The sequence below is a fragment of the Paralichthys olivaceus genome, chromosome 24, assembly GCF_024713975.1.
Source record: "Paralichthys olivaceus isolate ysfri-2021 chromosome 24, ASM2471397v2, whole genome shotgun sequence".
Taxonomy (NCBI): Eukaryota; Metazoa; Chordata; class Actinopteri; order Pleuronectiformes; family Paralichthyidae; genus Paralichthys; species Paralichthys olivaceus.
In genome coordinates, this window is record NC_091116.1 from 7,188,595 (window position 1) to 7,203,728 (window position 15,134).

General features: G+C 41.4%; 1 long non-coding RNA gene across 17 annotated transcripts in view; it reads left to right on the forward strand.

The window, feature by feature from the left end:
* Positions 1 to 15,134, forward strand: part of LOC109639012 (uncharacterized) — a 213,311-nt gene that overhangs the window by 122,171 nt on the left and 76,006 nt on the right. For all 17 annotated transcript variants that reach the window (XR_011240441.1, XR_011240442.1, XR_011240440.1 and 14 more), the window contains one exon: positions 12,235 to 12,360. This is a non-coding gene — a long non-coding RNA (uncharacterized lncRNA). The remainder of the gene's footprint in view (positions 1 to 12,234; positions 12,361 to 15,134) is intronic.

Below are 15,134 nucleotides of genomic sequence, written 5' to 3' on the forward strand. Positions count from 1 at the left end.
TCGACGGGGCATCGAAGCTCCACCTTCCTTCTGGATGTTGCCTCCTGCTTGGGGGCTTAAGGTTTAGGTTTGGGCTCTGGTTATGACAGTGCAGGGTTTCGCTGAGAGGTGAGATGAGGGATACAAATTCAATTTAGGTGTTTCTGCCGATCAATGGCAGCAATCCAACCTTGATCTCAGGTTATGAATACCTGAGCAGAGGTTCCATGTCAGGCATACAGATGACGCATCCACAACAACTCCAGAAAAATAAATCCAATTCTTAGTTTGGTGATTTAGTAATTCAGCAATGTTGGAAGGATTAATTCAATGTCCTTATATATGTTTTCTAGCATTGCAGTATCATTCGTCAAGTCATCTATAAGTCAGTGACCTCACTATTTACTCGTCGCATTAAATATTTGCAAAGTACCAAATCATCTGCAAATACAGTAAGATAAATTATGAGATCTCCAAAAAACACGGGTAAACTTTTTCTTTTACGCAAGCGAACACAAAAATCGGTAAAAACCTGCTCAAGCCCCTACATGAAAAGAGTTGGATACACATCGAACCTTCATGTTCTGATAGGAATACCAATGCATAATGATTCTGAGGCACAGCTTTACTCCTCTAACATAATTTTACAAACTTGTTTTTAATGATTGATTCGATCCAAATCCTTCGAGGCATCTTAGAAGCATAGAAATGCAACTAGGAGTTGCAACTACAATAACACTGCCCAAAATGACTTCTTTAGATGTACATTCAATCAATTATACCAACTTTATCTTGTGAGCAACACTGAGATCATAGAGCCACAGATTGGATATTTTTCATTTGGTTAGAATTGAAAGATCACGTCCACGTCGTGGTCTTACTCCAGAATGGACATCCAGAGTCGTTTTGGACGACAACTCTGGGTTAGTGTTTGTGAACATTTGTTAAATGTGCAGCACATAATCAGCACACTGCACCACATTCAGTCTGTGTGGATTCCCGCAGACTTGAATCCAGGCTTTGCTTTTTTACAGCCATCCCACCCTGCTGTCAGACTCCGGAGCAGGTAGCTTGCACTCCATTAAACAAACACTGTGGCCCCTCACTTTTATTTGACATTTTATTTGGCTGTGACAAACGAGCAGCAGTTGGATTATAACATAATTTGTCTCCTCTTTATTACCGGCACAAAGGACACCATTCATTAATTATTCTGCCGTTGCCGCTCAACACTAACTGGAAAGGTCCCTCTTTGGACAGATGGTGAGGACAATGTTATTTATATCAATCAGTCCAAAATGTTCAGCGAGGATTACTATTCCTTGGACTGCTTTGATTTATGTCTCTGCACCTCACCCCGTACCCAACCTCACCAGCTCCTGCAGGGACACTTTAATCGAATGGGAATTGAAAACAGACTGGTGAGGCAAGCAATGTGTTTCGGCATGTTTATTTATACATCTTGCTTCTCTTTTTTTCTCCCCTCTTCGACACAAAAGTTGTTTTGCTGTCGTCTTAGCGGTGGGTTTAACTTATGGTTAACAGAACAGGCGTTCACGTGGCAAAATACACATTTCCTTCAGTGGTTGTCAGTGTCTACCTTAGGCTGAATATAAATATCTGTCTCTCTCTCTCTCTCTATATATATATATATATATATCCATTTATATATAATGAGCACTTGCAGCAGCAAGTCATAATGTTGTCACAATATAATTGACTAGCAGGGGTGGCCCTAGTCTTTTAGGGGGCTTAAACAATGGGGTTCCCAGGGGAGACCCATAACATTTAATAACAATTACATCCTTTTAAAACTTCAAATATCCTGTAATTGAACATGTAAATGTGACACATACTGAAGAAGAAAAATTGTGATTGTCTTGTTTTGAACATTTTGTGAAATTTTATGTAATAATCCTGAAATATCTATATATAAACAGATTTTATATTTTGCTATCTAAAATTGTGCTATAGGTAGTACCCTCATAACAATAAAATATTTCTGTATTATTCTATTCATTCTTTAAGACACATAAAATCAAGAGTATATCTTGAAATAAGCATTTTTTTCATATCCCCAGGCAGCTTTTTTAATTCCTTTTTGGATGAACTAGGATGGAAAAAAAATCTTGATCATTTATGTCTTGCATTTGTTTATGCACCTGTCAAATATAAGTGATGTGATAATAGTTACTCTATGCAATGAAATAACATCCTGATTATTATGAGGTTACTTATTAGGTGGACTGTTTTATCCTGGTTTCTCTGCACAAGAAGTAGCATAGTAAACGAGAGATCCCACATTGTTAAATGCATGCATTACTGTTGGTTTTCCTACCGTCTATGCCTCTAATGATGTACCTGCGTGAGGCAGGATAGATGGTAAACTCACTTCAGTAGCACCAGTTTGTAGGATTTAGAATAATGAATCTAAAGCTGCATAACGTGCTCGGTTAGTACAAACAGAGACAGGCAGGTTTGCCCCTGACACCGCCTCTAACAACCCATCATTACCTTTCTTCTCTGCATGCTAACCAGTCCCAGAGCAACACTTGGTAGCTGGGCGCCGTGATTTACGCGTCTGTGTGGAAAGAGAAAAAATATATTTTGTAATGAATACCATTTACGAAGTAATTAGTTTTATGCAAACTAGTGAAGATGAAAGCAAAAATCTTTATAAATTATAAATCATGTTGTAAGTTATCAGGGGTGCTTATCATCGAGTTAACGCACCTCCCCGTTAATTAAAAATGTTCACACGGAGTCAAAGGAGGCAGACTCATCAGGTAGCTGTGTCTCAGAGAAAACTGAATCTGAACGAAGCCTTTGTTCTCACTGCTCATGCTTCAAATCTCAGATCAGGGCCAGCACTCAGGCGAGAGAGGTAAACAACAATAAGGTTGCAAGACAGGCAGAGAGGGGAAGGGAAACAAATGCTGACAGGTGTAAGAACATCATTAAACCCTGGCAGGAATCGCGCTGCAGACAGTGGACAAAAATCACCCTGACAGAAGACATGAGCTCTACGTAAAAACCACTCTGATTCCCCCTCTTTTCCCTTCCTGAACCTAGATTCTTCCAAACATTTGCCCATTGACTAGAAAAATCTCCCCGGGCCCCTGATGGTCCCTGGCTCAGTGCGAGGATGCCCAGGCGCTACAGCAACGCTCATAAAAACTCAATTCATCAAGACGAGCGTAATTTGCTCCGAACGGGAAGCGCCACAAAAGGGGGCGAGCTTGTCAGCGAGACAGGTGGCTGGAGATCTCGCTCTGATACTGAGCGATATGAATAATAGATTCTGCTAAATGTACGCCAGGACCCGGGCTGTAAACACAGCTGCCTCCTTTCCCTTCCAAAAGAACAGCTTGGCTGGATGAGAAGCCCGAGCGCTCTGCCTCCACCTGAGGACTGGGGGGGGGGTAGGAAAGGGAGGAAGGGGGGGTGATTAACTAATCAAATGCTCGGGCTAAATAGGAGGCAAGGAGAGAAAGAGGAGACAGACAAAATGAGGGGGGAGAGGTGTAAGTCAGAAGGTTTTGCTCAAGTGCTGAGCCGCACAAAGGAAGTTGATTAGGAAACTGATGTCAGTTTAAACATATGAAGAAGGAGCTTTCACTGGTTGAGCAGTGACATTAATAAGTGCGGTCCCCAACTGTGTTACTCACAAAATAAAAGTTAAAATTTAGTTGTTGGAGCCATTTTTAGCTTTCGAGTTTTGTGTTTTAAAAAATGCGGAATCATTAAAGTCAATTTTATATATATTTCCCAAAATCTAAAAAACTGCTTAGTGTTTAAACAAGGAGATACAGGAGAGCAATCCATCTTTCTATGGTACAGACAAACATGCAGTAGGTGTTTAATATACTGCACAACAGCAACGTTAGTGTGATTGTAACATGCTGTAACACAAAATTCTGATCATGGAAAATTGTTAACCCACCTTTCCTCGTTGACATGATTTCCTGTTAATACCTTGAAGAAATTCCTTATATTCTGTTTGCAGTAGAGGCGTCAGTCTAGGAACTAAATCTATTGCTTGCACTCAATTATTTTACTGTTTGCTGCTTTCCACTGACTTGTGTTGCTCTGTGCCTGACCCTACAGGAGTTGGGGCTTCCTAGCCTTTTTTGGGGCCTCCATCAGTCTTGTTTTCTATAAACGTGCTTGTTTGTTTGTTTTTACGTCACCTCTTTGCATCTACTACACAAAAGCACCAGTAGCATGATTTTAATGTGCAGTAAAACAATGACAAAATCGAGCTTTAAAAAAGGACAAAACAATCTGCCCATGACTGCAACCCAAAATACATAAACTCAGGAGCTGTCTCTGGACTGAACAAGCTAACTGAAGTAAATCCAGATAAAATAAAAACCAGAGTTCATCCAGCCCCATATAATAATTAATAATTAAACTTGGGAGCTTATCTGGATCGACAGAGGTGTGAGAGTGTGTGTGTGTGTGTGTTGAGATAGGGTTAGAATTTAAATCTAGAATGGTTTTGGTTTAATGCTCATCATATTGTTGTTTGAGATTTATGAAGCCGTTTGAGTATTTGAAGCAGAATTTGAAGTTGTTTTTTCAGTTGAACTCAAATATACACTTATTCCTGCATCCCATAATGTCAACTTTATCACCTATGTAAGTGGAGGTGTTGAATTTGTTCCAATTGCTGTAATTGGTCAAAGCCATCGCGGTAAACAAAACAAGGTCATTCCAGTATCATCATCACCAGAAGAAATTTAGGTGAACTATCCCTTTAAAGTTGAGAGACCTGTCCTCATGTTAAAAAAAGTGAATGCATCAGATGCATTGCTTGAAGGAAGACTGTTTCTATGTTAGGGAGTATTTGCAGAGAATAATGATTAAAGTATTTATTCAAAGGGAAAAAGTAAATCTTTAATTTCTCCCTCCTGTCCTTGTTTTCGTGCTTCTAAGTCAAACACTGTGAATAATGCAGAGGCAGTGACTGGTGTTTGTCTTGGCTGAGACTTTGCGAGCTACAGTTCTGCAGGATGAAGTCACATGTTGCCAGGAACATCGTAGCAGTTTACTCACCGACGTGTGTACTCATGAATTATCACGTGCATCTCGCCGTTGACTCACAATAGACTACATTTCCTTGCTGATGTAATTTTCCCGCGCCAACCGCCGACACCACCACCACCACCCACTCCCTGACACTTCATCGATGGCTGCTCCTCTGCACATTTGATGACTCCCCAGATGAAATTTAGGAGGGTTTTGCCCAGCCGAAGGTAATTAATTCTTCAATTAAAATGTTGTTAAACATTTTTAATGAGTAATTGGCACTGGGGAATCGGATACAAAACTATGTTTAACCAAAGACAGACAGACAACACGGATGTTTCAAAGTTGGTTTCTGCAAATCTGTTCATTGACCCACTTCTTTCCTCCCCAAGTATTGCATGGTGCAGAAATATAAATAAAAAATCAAATGTGAAGTGTCTCCTGGCACAGAGGATGTGTCCTTCATCTCAGGTGACTACTGCTTCATTTGGCTCTCTCTCTTTTTTTTTTTTCTGTGCTCCCTAATTAGGGCACGAGACGGCACACAACAACCTGAGATATTGAGCGGCTGCGAAATATGACATCACAGCGCAGATCCACTTAACCTGATTTCACTTCAGCGTGAACAAAGACAAGGACACATAGATGGAACAGAGCATGTTTCATTAATCACCACCAAATGACACAAATAAAAACACTTGTCTTTTATACACAGTCAAGGAAACATACCAGTTTTTCTTCCCGACTAAAAGAAAGTCTAACGAACAATTGATATTAAAAGAACCATTTAATTATCATACTACATGTCACACTAATGGATTACTATCTACTACGTCATGGCTCCAAGAAAAAAGAATCTTGGCTCTTACTTTTCATCATTACTGTCCCTCACATGTAGCGTTTCCTGTAGCTAAGCAACCAACTGCATCCTGTTTACATTGGCCTGTGGGTGGACAGTTGTGTGATATGTGTTTTTGGTTGTGTTAGTGTGAACAAAGATTATTTCTGATTTGCTTGTGTGGACGGACATAGTTGAGAGTTTAGTATGGATGTATCCGCTGTCAGACAGATCAGGTAACAATAAGCATAACATGATTAAAACAGAAGATATTATAAAAAGTGAACAACAAATTAAAAATGTACTTTTTTACCATACTTATAAAAAACACTGCAACATATTGCAGTTCTATAGCTTCTCCCACCAGTGGCAGCACTGAGCTTATCACAGTAAATCATGGTTGTTTTTCTTCTTTGTTGCTTTGCATTTGCCAAAGTTTTCATCAGCAGGATAAGTGTTAAGCAGATTTCAAAGCGTCTGATCGTAATCAATTTGAGCAGTGACCAAAATATCACCAACCTGTATCGATCTAATCACGCCAAAGTCATCACTGAAATTGTACTTTAAGCAGTAGCTGTAGTGAAAATCACTATCTCATACAGTAACTTTCAGTACAATATTATTTGTCCGACACGTCATCTTTCAGCTGCTTGAACAGTTTACTCTAGTCATCTCCCTCTTTAGTTCAGTTTCCTCCTCCTTTCATAACCTTCTTGAAATGGACTCAAACACATCAGTATCTGGAGGAGTCCCTCCGTCCCTCCGTCTGCAGCAGGTGGAAACCATTTTGCTGCGTAGTTACGAGCTGCAACGTTAGCTAATCATGAAGCTAGATCGGGGAGCCTCAGTTCATTACAGCTCTGCACTCTGTAGGTTTTTGGCATTGTTCTCTCAATTAGAGACTTGTAAATGTGTTGCTTGCTTAATCACCCAAAAACTGGCCCCTAGGACTTCCCCCTAATGCAACCCCATTAAGAGGGGCCATCAAAACAAAAGATCTGCCTCTAATGGCAATAATCCCTCACTTCTGTCACAGTCAAAGCCAAACTTGTATCTTAAATGAGCGATGATGGATGAGAGCAGGCCTCTGTGTCAAAGACCTTTATTACTGGTGATGGATGCGCCCGGCAATGCCGCGCACCAAACTTCGGCTGGGGCCCATCGCCGTCAGAACCAGTCCATCCCAAGTGTGTCTCACTTAACCCGGCGTCTCTGCAAGTCAGATGGCCGCTTGTGGCGCTGAGGGGGAACGGAGGGAGAAATAAGGGCTTATCCAAACAAGCTCATTAGCACAATTAGCACTCGTTTCCTGTCGATGGACCCCTGGAGCTCTCCTAAAGTTTGACTACACACTGTGGCGACTCGGATGAAGAGTCGCAGGGCTGGGGAGGGGTGGCGAGCAGCTGCTTTTACGGGCAAAGATATGATCTCAAGGCAGGTGGTGCTATTTGAAGTGTTTGCAGCGTATTTCGATCTGATAGTGATCTGTAATAGTGAGTATTTTTTAAATGAATTAATATTTGCAGATGTTTTTCCTGGCTTTGTCTTGAATGTCTGTGAAAGTGTTTCCAGATGGACAGGCTTTGCCAAGAGAAGCACATCTCATCAGAATTAATCAGATGTGATCCGGCCCATATCTGTCAGTCATTACGCCAGTTGTCAAGGTTGACTCTTGCAAAGGGACATTTTCACCTTGTTAGTTAATTCCCAGGCATTTGTGTTCACCTTATTTCAATGTAGGTCGTGGAAAATACACTGAAATACACTTTTAGCCACTTTTGATTGACTCCATGAGTTTTTTCCTGATTCTTTTTTCTTCGTAATATCAATGAAAAACAACTGTAAGTGATATTTTTCTTCTATCCATGGATGAAAGTGCTTTAATTAAAGAAACATTTTCCCTGTAAGACTAATTTCTTATCAAGTATTTCAGCCTCAGTTCTGATTTTCTGCTCTATTTTTTCTTCGACTTTTCCCTTCCTGATACCTCTGTTCCCTATGACCTTTGACCTTTGAATTCTTCACCATCGCTTCCCCCTAACCCTGTCCCTCTAGGAACTGGAGTTTCCTCTTGTGGTTCCTCTCATGTTCTTCAAGCTTCTGTGTAAGAGTATCCCAGAGGGAATACAATCTAAAATGTAAATGTTGTTCATGTGAGTATTTCTAAATAAAGCTTCCCCCCCGCTCGCTGTACACCAAGCTGCAGCAGCCATTAAGGTGCAGCACGCAGACACATAAACCCTCTAATGTCGTATTCTTCTTAATTATATATGGAAACCATTATATTCCCAAGACAGCCCGGTATATTTAAAGAAACCAGAGTCCTTCCAACACTTCTTCTCTCAGGGATCTCATACTTAACAGGAGATCTGCTCTTAAGGGAGCCTCCTCTGGGTACGCAGGCTGGAACCAGCCAATCACAACTGTAGTGCTGCTACGCTGTGCCAAGGCCGCCCCAGCTCATTACATATATTTGAAGAACGACTCCTGCACATGTGCGTCTCTGCAGAGAAACGTGTCTCTGCTAACATTCGAGGCAGCGGAGATATTTGAATTGCAAACGTCCTGAAATATGATTGTTTGGAATGTTTGTTACCTTGAAAATGACGTCATATTTCTGCGGTATGCGTAATAATTTTTATTTGTCTACTCTGTTTGGCCAGCTCGCCCACTCTGTTGTGATTGGTCAACTACTTTCGCTTCATCTGGCTTTGTTAGACGGCGAAATGTACGGAGTGCAGCCCACAAAGTGTTTCATTGAGCTTCAGAAGTGTTTTCCCTTCATCACAGACTTTGTGCTTTCTTTACTTTAACTTAACACAAAAAACTATATATCACACTAGTGGAAAGAAACTTTCCTTCAACTTGTATCAATAGTAAAACAAAAGTAAATGAATTTGCACAAAGTTGGTGTGGTTGAGATTTTAAACTGCTGCCGGTTTTAAATGCAGGCAGCACTTCTTGCTCTTGGAGTTATTTAAAACTACAGGTGTAGAATTACTAATTACTGGCCTGAAAATTCTGAAAACGGACTTTTGCAGGCTCTTGCAAGCGTTGAGAAACTAACCTTTTCACCTTAAAATCAGCAATAGCGCTCGCTGCGATACAAACTTTGCAGGAAGACAGACGCCAGAGAAAAAGTATGAAAAGGGCCTCCATACAGCAGGAAGTGCCTCCACACCTCAGACTCTAATTAAAGGCGTTGCAGAAGCAAGGCTTTCAGCTGCTTTAGCAAGCGTTTCCAGTGACAGGTAATAAAGCAGATTGGTTAATTGCAAACGAATGCACGCACACACACACACCCCCCCGTTCCATTAGGCATAAATAATTTGGCCACTTGGGTATGTGCCCCCCAAATTACTAATTCTTTTTGTGTCTCAAATTACCTATTCTTTCTGATGTTGCCTTAAGTTGATTAGCTGCTGCGTGCAACTAGCCATTGGCTTTTCCCAGGTTTTCAGCCTGTTTTCATTTTTCAATGCGGTGAAGACGTGTGTTCACATCGGGCTGTGGATTTGTGTTGCTTTTGTTTGTGCACACGCACGGGGGCAAGACACTTTCATCACTGGCAGAGATGATAATTTATGCAGTTATTCCCAACTTGTGCATTTTTGGTGTGATTCTGCGCAGGCTTCTCTTCTCACACCTTGCGTAGTTTTTGCTTGGGGATGTAGGATGAATATTTAATACAGTGGCAGCGGGCCACTTGCTTTGTTTTCCTCCTTCACACACACATATCCTGTATAGATATTATACATTTTTTGTTTGTCTCTTATATACATAAACATTAGACAAGTGGGTACTTGTTGTCTGTGTTTCCTGGCAGCTGATTGTTTGTGATCCTGGTGATCAAAGTTTATTTTTCTCCTGATCTTTAGAAGTCATTCTCTGGGTGTGAGTCAGATCTAAGAGGCATGTGAATGTAGGGCAAGACGGGTCATATCATGTAAATTCCCTATGAAATAATCAATTTTTAATTTTCAGCAGCCCTATTTTTGGCATTGGTTGGAATTTTCTTCTGTTGTCTTACATCCACACAAATGACTCGATCTTTAATGAGTTTCATTTTCAAAACTTCGTCCCTTTCTGCAGGCATTTTTCGTGCAGATTTCATGTTGCGTTAGAGAAATGCAACATATGAGTTTTGCCCCCCTGATTTTTTTCGTCACTTGATTTCACAATGCACAAATAATGACCTGCAGGCATGGCAGGAGATTCTGAGGAGATGCTTGTCCTCGCTGCATGTCAGAAATTTGCGGTGCTGTCAGTTAGAGATGTTGGCGTTGGTCGTCTCTGCATTAATTAGTATGTAATGTGGAAAATTTGTATTCCATTTTGAACCCACAACACAAGAGTAAGTTAGATCAATCCACTTGTAAAAAGTAAATCTTCCTGTTACATAACAGCAGATTATCGAGAGGTTATGAAGAGTTGGTGGGTTAGCTGAAGGTCAATTAAATGTCCAGGATATCTAGTCTCAAAATGTGCCTTTCATTTATGTTTTTTTCTGAGTTGCTCAATGTGAATTTTCCAAATGAATGCAGCATCACTCTAATGTCATATGACTGTGTTCGTGTCATAAGGAATGGAAATTAGAGATGGGAGGGTTTCTTGTGTATTTGCCTTGAAACCACTCACATCATTTACATGATTTGCCCTTTTTAAATTTAGGTTTGATAATGATGAATGACGGCCTTTGGATGACTTGATGCCTCCATATCTCTGTCTTTTTTGTGGACGCGATATAAGCATTACACCCCCCACGTCCTCGCGTTGTACAAAACTTAAGCTTAAATATCTTAATAACGAAGCTGCCATCCTGCACTTTTGACGTAGTTGATATTCAGTGTCTATGATCAAGGAGTGGAGCTCTACCTATTGTTGACAGTGTCCCTGCTGTCGATCATTAATTAAAACTCCAAACTTATCAGGAACATGAATACTTGAACATGGAATAGCAACTAGCTAAAATGAAAAGTGATTTAATTTCTGCAACGACTTTTTAGTTTGGCTGAGGTCTCATCTGCTAACATGGAGGAGGCCTGATTTATGACCTATACTGCAGCCAGTTAAAAGTTGTAATTACAATCTGGACTTTGACATAATGGCTATTTTAAAGTTAAAAACTGGTAAATGGATTAAATAAAATCCTCCTGGAACTTGTCCTGATTGGATCCTCGCACTAAAGATTTACAGAAATCCATCCAGTCAGATTAGTTTGTTGCTTCTGAACCAGGAAGTCTTCATTCAGCAGGTTCAGCCAATGCAAGTTAGAGCGAGTGATGCCCAAACACCTAGACAGCATTACAACTACTTAACATTCTTTTACTTTACTCACTTCAACTGTAAACTACATTTGCACTCGACAGTGCTCTCGTCTTAGGCTGAGAACAGGAATACAAATCGTTACTCATCACAGCGAAGCTTTCTATGCAGATTTCATTTCCCTCTAAAAATGCAGCGAGACTTTCACCCGTCAAACTCCCAGTAGGTGTGATGGTGACCAGACCCCTCCCGTCCTGTCTCTTGCCCCCCCACCGAGCAAAGCCCGCATGTCGTCTCCAGGTTGCGACAGCCCTAATTAAAATGTCCTTCCTCATTATCATCGATTGCCCCCGTGCATTTTGGAAAACAACTGCAGTGCTGAGTCCTGGCAGTGGCGGCGGCAACGGCCAAATATAGACATGTGACACTGGTCTTTAGCCTCGTCAGATGGTCCCGGTCTGACATGAGAGCGAGAAAAGTGGGGCAGCAGCCGAGTTTCCCCAATGGACGCTGGACCACAGCTCTAACACACACACACACACACATTTTATACACACACAAGACCGCAGATGGCCGGTGCCCCATTCCAGGGTCCATCAGCTTTAGAAAAAAAACCCTCACAAAACTAAAACAAACTTCCAGTCATTAATAGTATGATTTATTCAGTATTCATTGTGTTGTCAAGAAAGTTACTCATTTGTCAAATGTGTGACAACATTTCTAAAAACTACACACTGTCCATATCAGACATAGTTTTACTCTTCTGCTTTTTCTCTTCAGTCATTTTGAGAAATCAAACTCTGATCAGCTCGGTAGTTTTGTGAGAGATCAAGACCAACAACTATTAATCACATGCAGACAGTTTCCATATTTTAAAGACAATTCATCCCATGATATAATCCCTCTGTTAAGCACTTTTGTCAGCATTTGTTATTTTTAAACCTGCTACATTAATAAATTGACTCGAAAACTTACTTTAACTTTGTTTACCAGTTAAGTTGCTAACACACGCTGTCTATTTTCCACTGGGCAGGCAGTTTACTGTGGACAAATAAAAGTGTCAAGACCATAGACTGTAAACAAAGATATATGATGCATCACCATTTCCTCCCACTATCCAGAAATGAAGCCAAAATATCCCAGATGTGAATGCTGCCATCTTACCGTGATGATGTCATGTGGAGCCAGTGACTGTGCAGAAGGCATCATGGTGTGGAGGACCTGCCGATAAACACGCTCGACCAATCGTGAGTCAGTCTCTGCTGTCATTGCAGGAGTTTTTATATATATATCGAATGAAAACCAAAACCTATCCAAAACATGAGCACTTTTACATACATCATACCTAAAATAACATAAACCTTTGAGATAAACTTATTTGATGTGTACTTTTTTTAGTTTAATCCATTTGCTAACTTAGAGGAGGCAGGATTTATGATGTATGCTGCAGGCAGCCACCAGGGGGACTTTCAGATGCTTTGGATTCACTTTGGGGAGCTATCATGTCGTCCATCTTTATGGTTGAGACTCTATATGGGCCAGATGTCGTAACAATCAGCTGAAGGACATTATGAAACTTTATAGGAAAAACTTTGCAACCAGTAGAGATTCAGCCTCTGCTGGCCTTTTGAGAAAATACAGGTTTCTGGCACTTCTGCATGTGCTCTTTCTGTACTAAATCTACATACATTTTATGTATATATATATATATATAAAAAACATATGCTCTCTATGTGTGACTCCTCACACACTACACTCAGATTTTTGAGCTACATTTAAAATAAAAAATAATTATATGTGCAGCTCTAAGAATCATTGAGGTGCAGTAGCCTGTAATTGACCCTAAACATTAAAGTTTTAGTTAAAATATCTAGAAACAGGAACAGGGCTCAGTACTGCAACATGTTGCCATCAATCATTCATCAGCCAACCTGGCCACTGACAGTTAATAAATCATTCATGGGAACATATTGCCTTCCATGAATCCTCTTTTCCTAATTTTAGATATTTCGAGAAGTCTATGGGATGCAAAGTACACCACTACGGCCCCTTTAAATTCCAGTGTGCATTTTAATAATCAAGGCTTATAATCAGGCTTCATCCGCTTGATGGACAGATGGACGGACGAATGGACAGACTGAGTCAGGCAGACAGACACGCAGGCATGTCAGAGGAGGCACGCTGCCGGCTGGCGAGGCAGGAGAGAGGGAGCATCTGCCGTAGGGTTTGAGGAGCAGCCATGGCTTCTGCGAATCAGGATCTCCCCTGATGCCGGTGGCGGGCCGCAGCGGTGCCAGCGGGTCAGAGGAATCACAAATGGTTCAAAATATCATCACCGAAAAAGGGCAGAATTATCGAAACCTTCTGAGGCCAAAAACATTTTAAACTGCAAGTGCATTTGTAAAATGAGTAAGACCCAGAAAGTGAGTAAAAAAAAAATCTCAGCAGGAGACGTTTGAGCCGTCAGTATCGATCAACCGCTCCATCAACAGATAAAATGACTGTTATTTTGTCCTTTTGGGGCAATGAGAAATATTCAGCTTTACTTACTTTACCATGGGAGATTAAAGAAAGGCTTTAAGGGCAGAGTCACACTTGTTCGAATCCCCCATGCCCGATTGCCAGAGCTTGCCCACTGAGTCAGTCTCCTCCCTGCTGGTTATCTATGGAGAGCCACGGAAAACCCGAGCGGGGCGGGGGGGAGGGTATACCAAACACAGCCATGGCCCATTTGACCACAGGGGAGGCCTGTCAATGGCCCAGATAGTTCTGGTAATTTCTCAGCGTTGACTCTTCTGCTGCTGTGTTTTACATATTCAGAGAGGGAATCGAATATGGGGGGACTCCCTTTGTTCTGGCGTGTGTGTTGGATCGCCAGGGCAGGGGCCGAGCTCTCCTCCGCGGATACGCCTTGAAGTCGAGAAAGGCGTAAGGTATATTTGAAATACTGAGGAGGGAGGAAAAGAGAAGTAAACAGGATTAGCGTTATCAGCTCCACTTGCAAGGGAATGAAAACACACCACGTGTACTGTATGTATTTGAGGATGCAAACGCATACACTCACATAAGGAATCGCAAATGAAACATGAATAAGTAAAGCAATAAAGCATTCTCCTGATACGCTGGTCTCAGTGAAAGAAATATTACTCTGCTCGGACCATGTGGGCAAATAAGTGTTTTTCTTAATCTAAGTAGTCGAGCAAGATTCTGAATGGAATGATAATTGACCTTAATGCCTCACTTCTGTGAAGGCAGTGACAGCAGCTCATGGCTCATGATGCCATGAAAGCGCGGGAGGTGAATATGAGGCGGGCGCCGACGCCTCAGTTGCAACAAAACAGACGATCAGTTAAGATATAAAAAAGTGCACTCGCCACTCAAAACGTCAAGAAAATGAGCGCGGCGGCGTTTCCCCCCGCAGCGCGTTGAAGAATGAACGTGATTTTCTTAAACTTGTTCCTGCTTGTTTTCTGAATATAAGATATCAAGAGGGGCCGTTATTTTGAAACTCAACACCCACCACGTCCCTCCATCCTCTTCTTCCCCTGCCCCCTCCCCCCAACACAATACAAGCGGCGGATGATGCTAATTTCACAAACATCATCTCCTCCACGCCGAGTTCAGGAAGTTGATTTATAGACGGTGCTCGTGGAGTTAATTGCAGTGCATGACACCAATCAGTCTTTGGGGAGATTTCTAAGGCGAGCGGGGATTGAATCGACACCAAGCGCAAACAAACAAACAAACAAACATATTCATATCTTCCATATTTATTTATCAATGTTTTAGATTGCGCTCTGCCTCCAAGATTGCCCCCTTTTTCTACAGAAGATTCAATAAGTTGACAGAAACATTGTCAGCATCGGGGTGTCACTTTATATGGGAGCTGCCAACAAATCTGTCTTTGGGAAAATGGAAATGTATGTGTTAGGAGACCCCCCACCCTCCCAGCACCCCTCCCTTGTTGGATCCTCGAGAGTTGCTCCTCCACAAAATGATCATCGTTGTGTTCAGAGGCATT